We start from the raw sequence: 8,612 nt of genomic DNA, 5'->3' as shown, positions 1-8,612 counted from the left end.
CCTTTGTTTTTATTGGCTAATCAGGCACGTGACCCAGTACACGAAGATAGGGACTTTTGCGGCTGCAATAGCGACAGCCACTGCGCTGCAGTAAATGCAGTAATATTTCGTACGTGGTATGTGGTGGTTTATTTCTGCGAGCGGCACGTGTGAATATTTTCGTTTAGGCGTCTACGGATATTATAGTTATTAAAATGAATAGCGTTTCGTTTAAAAAAAAAACTTTATTTGGTTCTCTGCCTTATGAGGATAAACTAAAAATAAAAGTAAAAGTTATAAAGAAACAATAATGTATACACAAAAGCAGAGTGGGTGTGCGGGTGTGATTTAAAAAATTCACTGTTTTGTTTTCCGTGCTTACTTTTCGGTGGGGATAAAGCATGGACAATATACAGTGTGAAAGATTTAAGTCATTAAGTCTTTAGGAAAAATAAACATAAGAAGTCAGTTAGATTCTGCATATTGGGATAATATACGGAAACACAATCAAAAATCGTTATGTATTATCTAAAATCATAGATTGCATAAAATTTTGCGGAGCTTTCGAATTAGCACTTCGCGGACACGACGAGACAGAAAATTCGGACAATCCTGATGTGTTTCGTGGACTCATAAATTTTAGTGTAGATCTTGACGACATATTAAAAGAACATCTGGCCACATGGGTATGACCGGGATTTTCTGTGATTGTACCGGGAATTAGCTGTATGGTCCCGGATTTCGGATTTGCACGTATAACTCCCGGAATATAATATAATGTACATATATAAAAAAAGATAAAGAAAAAATCATAACACGCCGAGGAAAATTAAAATTCGTTGAATCGTTGGTAAATTTCACAAACGATTTTTTTGTTTATAAACAATATTCAATAATTTAATAAAATATATTTAGTTTATTCCAATTTATTTATACCATCAGTAAGTAATTCGTAAATAGATATTTCAAAAAGGTATCAATTTCAAAAATCATTCTTGTGAAAATCTGTATTTTTTTAATAAATTCATTGTTCCTTGAAATTCAGAAGTGCCAGGAAAACGCGTGACCTTGAAAATTTTAAAATTTTTCACCTGCGGCGCCATTTAGAGACTCCGGGCACTTAATATCTCGGAATTCAATTCAACAAATGTAACAACCCTAAGCAGAACACATTCAATCAATGTTCACGCGCCGCCACTGAGTAGAATACTGAATGACAATACTAATATTAGCCTTTCAAGGCACATGTGATGATATTACGTAATATTCTTGAAAATGTAAGTAAACCGCAAATATCTGAGAAAATTGAATTTGATTTTCTATAATATGATGCAGTGTGTTCCATTTGAATTTAAAAAGTTTTGTCGGTTTTCAAAATGTAACGTGAAAAAGGGACACTTACTATAATTTTTTTCAGGTAATTTTGATAGAGGACGGTAGTGCATCTTATGTTCTTTTATAATTCCGAAAAGCAAGTGAAAGCTCCCAGAACGAAGAAAGATATAAGGAATTTTCGAAACGCTTTGTATCTATTAAAATTTATGTAAAATGGTGATTATCTCGAAAACGGTTAGATTTAAGTACAGGGAAGCTTTAACATTTTTGACTTATTTTTTATTTATCTTCTCGATAATGCAATAAATACCTATATAGGGTACCTATTCCATTTAAAATAACGAAGTTGACAGCTACTTCCGGTATAACCGGCATTATTGATGGCTTTATTTTCATTGAAGAGAACATATATGAACCCCCGTAATCAAAATTTCATAGTCATATTGTCTTTGGTTCCTCTGAAACGCCTAATAGGCCACTTACCGTGAAGAACCCTGTATAATTCTATTATTATCTCTTATTATAAAGTATCAAGGTGTGCACGAGATATCTAACCTCACAGGTTGCCAATGGTTAATTCGTATTAATTAAAATAAAAGAAATGTTTACTCCATGAGTGTGCGTTAACAACTAACAACGCGAGGACTCCTAGACTCCCAACAGGCTACCTGTTGCTGTTGCTTGAACTTGCCTATATACATTTAGTTCGTCTAGTCCGTGTATTTTAATTTCATGTTTCAAAATCCCAAAATGAAGAAAAAGCTAAAAATTTCGTTGGCACTTCCATTGGTGAATAATAGATGTGGCGAAATTTAACCACTTTCGTCCTTAGTGTACAGAACAGATTTTACCAATTTGCAATAATGTGATCCCTTTATTACCGTTTATTTATTTATCCTCATTCGCTGAGTAATTATTTGTCCGCAATTATAATTGCGAAGCGAATGTCTACAAATTATCGAAAACAAAAGAATATTCATTAAGCAGATAGAACCAATTAACATCGCACAGTAGAGGAATGCTGCGTAAACATTAATGCCCTTAAAATGCCTCGCTGGGGCTTTCTTTGCTCTGACACAATAAAGGCGCTGGTAAATAAGTTGTTGAATGCGGTGGTTTACTTCCAAGGCACGTCTTTCAAGGTACTTACATAAATGACACCTTCAATAGTTAGTTTTAAAAGGTAGTTAGGAATTTATTTGATTTGAAAGCTTTTGTGTTACAAGAGGTTTTGCGCTTTGAAAGAACAATAAAGGCGATGATAATGGAAAGGACAAATAATGGCTTTCCATTTAATATACTTTTACTGCTTGAGTGTTTCATTGTCTTAAAGGAAATTCTCCTGTTCTGCGAGACATTCGAAGAAAATCCGTAACTGTATCATTTTCTTCTCGATTTTTACTTTATTTACTGCATTCTTCGTTAGTAAATTGAAAAGTTGGAAGTTGACATATAGCGGATATTTTTTTGTTATACTGTAAAACGGCAGATCCTACATCTTAATATAATGTTAAAAGTTCCTATAGACATAAAAGGATCCATCTTCGAAACAAGGAGTACTACACAATTTCTAAAAAATTTCAATGTCTTTTAAAATAAAAGAAAATAGTTGACACGACTAAAGTTTTTATAAAAATGACTGTTCGTTTTACTTTTACTTAAAAAATTAAGATTTTTACTTGTTTTATTACCTACTTCCTACCACTTTCTCTTTCAAAACGACTGTAACAATCTTCACATTTCGCAACAATCACAAAGCTCACTTGTTTGAAACAGCAATTCAATTTTACTACGTACAAAAGACAATCTTTGACAACTTCAATCACAATGTTAGAATGTTTATTTAGAAACATTTCCAGTCAACTTTATAGGTTTCAACTTATTGTTAGTTTATTCTGTATATTTCCAATCCTTAAGTTTATAACCAAAATATGTTGATCAATTAACAGTACTTACGAGTATTTATTAATATTTCTGTGAATATTATTTTATCATTGATCCGAAATATTTAAAATACATTTTGCTTGGTACTGATTTGGATAAGACAATACAAACTTCAGATTTGAAAGAGTGTCGATATTATAGATATAAAACTTAAAGTGATTTTTCGTGAGCATAATCCAGGATAATCTCAGAAGATTTTCACGTAATTTGCCATTTCCGTGACATAATGTATCACAAGAGAGGCAGTTATGACATCCTCGTTGTGATAAATCAAACAAAAGGCCCTCTGGTTCAGATTATACTACAGAAAGTGGGGAGGATATGGATTTTTTACAATTCGATACGTGACTTAGCTGATACTACTTCAAATATTTGATAAAATTACAAATGAGCAATTTTCTACAGGGTGTTAGAAAAAAGAACTGTAAAAAAAAATTAAAATCCAAAAATTTAAAATTGCATATGCTAAAGAGAGAATCTCCGTAAAACAATATATTTTTGTTTATATCCTGGAACCGAGTTGACCAAATTGATTCACATTTGGTGCAGAGTATCTAACAAGTCCACATAATATGAATACAGGGATGATTAATGAGATAATTCAAGGGCGGATTTTGTGTTACCGTCAAGTTTTTTGCGCAGTCCCTCTACACCACTGAAATTTTATATGATGAAGTCATACGTCGTCGTGAGCAAAATCGAAAAAGCTTTAAAATGAGGTATATCTCAACATAGGGTGTCATTTAAAGTTTAAAGGTATTTTACATCCCAAAACTTACGCCATCATGTGTTCCCCTTGAAGAGAAAATCAAGGTGTCTCAGGTCTTTTTTTTATTTCCTATATTTTGCAGGTAGGAAGTTTTAATTGAAACACCCTGTATGACATAAATTTCATCAGTTACTATAAAAGTAACAAATCTTTAGCGCTTCTTTTACTTATACACATACTAATTTGAGGCTTGGGGTAGAAAAAAATCAATTTTTTTATTATAAAAATGGAACGTTCTCATTAATAGCAATATATGTTTGACTAATTTTTCATAGTCACTTTTTAAATTTTGATTGTCAATGGCGTAGAACATCAAAAATTACATTATTTTGATTTGTCTTATGAAAAAAATAGAACACTATTATCCATAGGAGTAAATTTTCACACCCTTCCCTCTAATTTTTATTTCCAGTGGCGTAACTTCAAAAATAAAAAACAAAACAATTTATCTCGGGTATGTAATAAATATGTATTTTTACCTGTGTAATATTGCAAATAACAGGGAAGAAATTAAAATGTTTCAACAAAAATAAAATCTAAAATTTGTTTTACAATTTTTTTTTTTCAAAATCTTGTAATTCACAAAGAGATGTTTAACGTTATAATATTCTGCAGTATCCCATCACACCACGTTTATTTTATTAAGTAGGAAATAGCTGTTACTACATAGTTTCATATTATAAGACAGGCTTGAACTCGAAGTGAGTGAAAGTAAGTTTACATTTTAAATTACGAGATAATTTTCCTAGTAATCTGAGACTTTAAGATTTAATATCAAGCATCGGTGGTTCAGTGGTAGAATGCTCGCCTGCCACGCGGGCGGCCCGGGTTCGATTCCCGGCCGAAGCAATTTTTGTTTAATTTTCATAAAAAGTAAAATATAATAACAGTACAGAACTCTGAAGAGCAGATTTACGACTTAATCAAAGAAATTTGCTCTTCTTTTTTTTTTGTAATGGCTACTACCTGCCAGTCACTGTTGTTTCCGCAGCGACTAAACCTTTTAACACTGTTTCCAGAATCAATTTCTGCAAAATTTATAACGAAAGAGAGCCAAAATCATACCGCTAATATGTAATTTCCATTTTCTTATATTTTTTAACAAAAGAAATGAAAACAAAAAGAAAAAGTTGTTTACCTTCCATTTAAACTACATATAAATGTTTTAGAAAACAATAAATCACTTTCCCATTCGTTAAATTTAAATCACGATTCATAATAAATTATCCTCAGATACTAGGAACGAAGGGTATGAAATTACTTGAATAATGAGCCTAAAACTTATCCTAGAAAGATAAACAAAAATAAGCAACAAGATCGTTTGAAGCTCCGGTAAATTTAATTAGCGCTAGACGGTTGAGGATCAGATAACAAAATAAGAACCGAAAAAGAAAATATGATCATAGCCAGTTTAAAGTTAGTCGTATAAAAATATTAACGTAAGCTTGAGATACTTATAATTAACTGCTATAGGCAGACAGTTTTTTATACGCAGAGTACACGTCTGTTTCGTGGATGAACCGTTTCTCAAAAAAAGTAAAGGAAAAGCTTTATCACTAGATAACACAGAGACGTTGGTTTAAACCGTTACTTAACGAAATTATTTCTCTGGGAATNAGAGCTCTGGCGCTTGTTTAAACATTGGTCGAATTTTTGTACTTATAAACAATTAGAACTTTGTGAATATTTAATCAAATCAAATTTTTTAAAGCAGGTTTTAAAAGTTCTTGGAAAGACGCTTCTTTTAAAAAAAAACAGATCGATTGATCAATTAGTTACGTAGTTATAGCCGTCATTTACACTAAATATACTGGGACATCCGGGCTAATTTTTCGGAAAATACCTTTGGTATTCCGAGTACTTACCAGGTCTAAGATTACAATACTTTTCTTCATTGGCAACCTACTTTAAAATGTGTTTAAAGTTTTTTATGCAAGCGTGAAATTCAATAAAATCGTATGGGTGGTGGTGGTGGGGAAGCAGAGAGCGCGGCCTCTTCGGCCTGCTCGAAATTGAATCGGCTATAACTATGTAACCAATTGATCAATCGATCTGTTTTTTTTTTTTAAAGAAGCGTCTTTCCAGAAACTTTTAAAACCTACTTTAAAAAATTTGATTTGATTGAATATTCACAAAGTTCTAATTGTTTATAAGTACAAAAATTCGACAAATGTTTAAACAAGCGCCACAGCTCTCCTAATTGACGAATTCGAATTTTTCAAAAAAAGTTTGAAAACTTGAGAGCCCTTCTATATGTATTTAAATTTTCAAGTATTTAAGGGCCTTCAAAATCTGGATTGCAAAATGATTATGCAAAAACTATCGAACCGATTTTGATGAAATTTGGTGTGATGATTCTACATAACATGAACTTTTCTTGAGCCAAGTATGAAGGTCTTATACCCAATTTAAATACCCCAACAAAATTCCCTAAATAGTATTGTTTTTTAACTCCATTTTTGCGATTTTTTTCGATTTTTACCATAATAAACATGATTCGTTCGATTTGTAACTAGACGTGCTTTGTAAAAAATTTAATTGCGAACATTTTTTTCCTCTTCGATTTTCGCCTAGAATCAACTCTTGAAAAGATACATATTTAAATAGGAAAAAAAATATGAAATTTTTCGAATTTTTTTAACATATTGTGCCGCCAAAAGTTAAGCCCACGTTTTTTTTATGCGCATAGAAAAATTTTCATTTCTAGTGATATTTGAAAGCCAAAAAGCCAAAAATCTCCGTGGATATACGATTCACCCAAATATGGCTTTTTGAAACAGATACCGTTTGGACTATTAAACAACATTAATGAAAATTGTGATATGTCTAACAGTATGAACTATAAACTGTTTTTCTTCAACAAACTTTACCAAACCATTTGATAGGTACCTAAATCGACTTAATCAAAGAAATGTGCTTTTTTTTGTAATGGCTACTACCTGCCAGTCACTGTTGTTTCCGCAGCGACTAAACCTTTTAACACTATTTCCAGAATCAATTTCTGCAAAATTTATAACGAAAGAGAGCCAAAATCATACCGCTAATATGTAATTTCCATTTTCTTATATTTTTTAACAAGAGAAATGAAAACAAAAAGAAAAAGTTGTTTACCTTCCATTTAAACTACATATAAATGTTTTAGAAAACAATAAATCACTTTCCCATTCGTTAAATTTAAATCACGATTCATAATAAATTATCCTCAGATACTAGGAACGAAGGGTATAAAATTACTTGAATAATGAGCCTAAAACTTATCCTAGAAAGATAAACAAAAATAAGCAACAAGATCGTTTCAAGCTCCGGTAAATTTAATTAGCGCTAGACGGTTGAGGATCAGATAACAAAATAAGAACCGAAAAAGAAAATATGATCATAGCCAGTTTAAAGTTAGTCGTATAAAAATATTAACGTAAGCTTGAGATACTTATAATTAACTGCTATAGGCAGACAGTTTTTTATACGCAGAGTACACGTCTGTTTCGTGGATGAACCGTCTCTCAAAAAAAGTAAAGGAAAAGCTTTATCACTAGATAACACAGAGACGTTGGTTTAAACCGTTACTTAACGAAATTATTTCTCTGGGAATTTTTTAAATTGCGATCGATACGGAGGCTACATTTGACCTTTAGAAACACGTATCAGTAGCTTATTCCGTTGTGAAAATTTTTTTTTAACCTTTTTTTAGTCATTTTCATACCCGACCGCTAGACCTTAAACAACGGAGCACGTAAGTCGTAGCGCAAGCACAATTGGGAACTGGGCTGTACATTGTTGTCATATTTCATAATTTAAAGGTAACGTTAATAAAAAGCAAATGACCCCGCAGGTTCCTTATAGAAAATGGATTTCAGCCGATAGTTCTGAAAATTTAGATTTGAATAGTTCTCGAAGCTTAGATAAAAAGTTGTCATCCATACTAAGCTGAGAAAATTATATTTATAGAAATATTGTCGCCGAAAGGTAGGAGTTATAGTACCGCGAGGTATAAATTGAAGAAGACTCATTGTAAGGTCCAATGAAGAGAAGCCGTGCAATCTGTCCAAAACACATACTTCTTAGATTGTCGGGGTTACTGAATCCGAATTAGCCATCCATTCGGATATACAGATGCTATACAGGGTATACAATATACAGAAGGTGCTTAGGGAAAATAATGATGAATTTCAATTGGATGAACATATATGTGAACCAGGACTGCAAGACGTCAAATATTCATTAGTTATGTCAACGTGGATGAAGACTTAGATAATTATGGTGGAGATCAAGATAATGGTCCAATCCTAGCATATTATTGCAGGGGCGAGAGTAGTAGGAACTTGTGCTCATGTGGCCAATGTTTTTTGGTTTCTAGGCTATGCCCGCCATCAATCACATGTGAAGTACCTAGATGATACACTATTAAATACTACAATAAATGCAAATAATTAATTGATAATTGAATTACTTAATTATAATTTATGTTATACCTTTTATTTCAGACAATATTATTTCTTGTTTGAAAATGATTCAATATGTATTCGTTACGATGTATAGTAAAGTCAAAAACATATGTATTCATCAATGATGTTTGATAGGTGTGTAG

The 8,612-nt window shown here is 32.0% G+C and overlaps 1 non-coding gene across 1 annotated transcript; it reads left to right on the top strand.

The window, feature by feature from the left end:
• The first annotated feature begins 4,805 nt into the window (after positions 1–4,805).
• Trnag-gcc lies at positions 4,806–4,876 on the top strand. The gene has a single exon. It is a non-coding gene; the product is annotated as a tRNA-Gly (tRNA).
• Positions 4,877–8,612: the final 3,736 nt, after the last annotated feature.

Source organism: Anoplophora glabripennis, unplaced genomic scaffold (assembly GCF_000390285.2).
Source record: "Anoplophora glabripennis isolate ALB-LARVAE unplaced genomic scaffold, Agla_2.0 scaffold189, whole genome shotgun sequence".
Taxonomy (NCBI): domain Eukaryota; kingdom Metazoa; phylum Arthropoda; class Insecta; order Coleoptera; family Cerambycidae; genus Anoplophora; species Anoplophora glabripennis.
The sequence above is the reverse complement of the archived record's forward strand: the minus strand, read 5'-3'. Positions and strand labels throughout refer to the sequence as shown.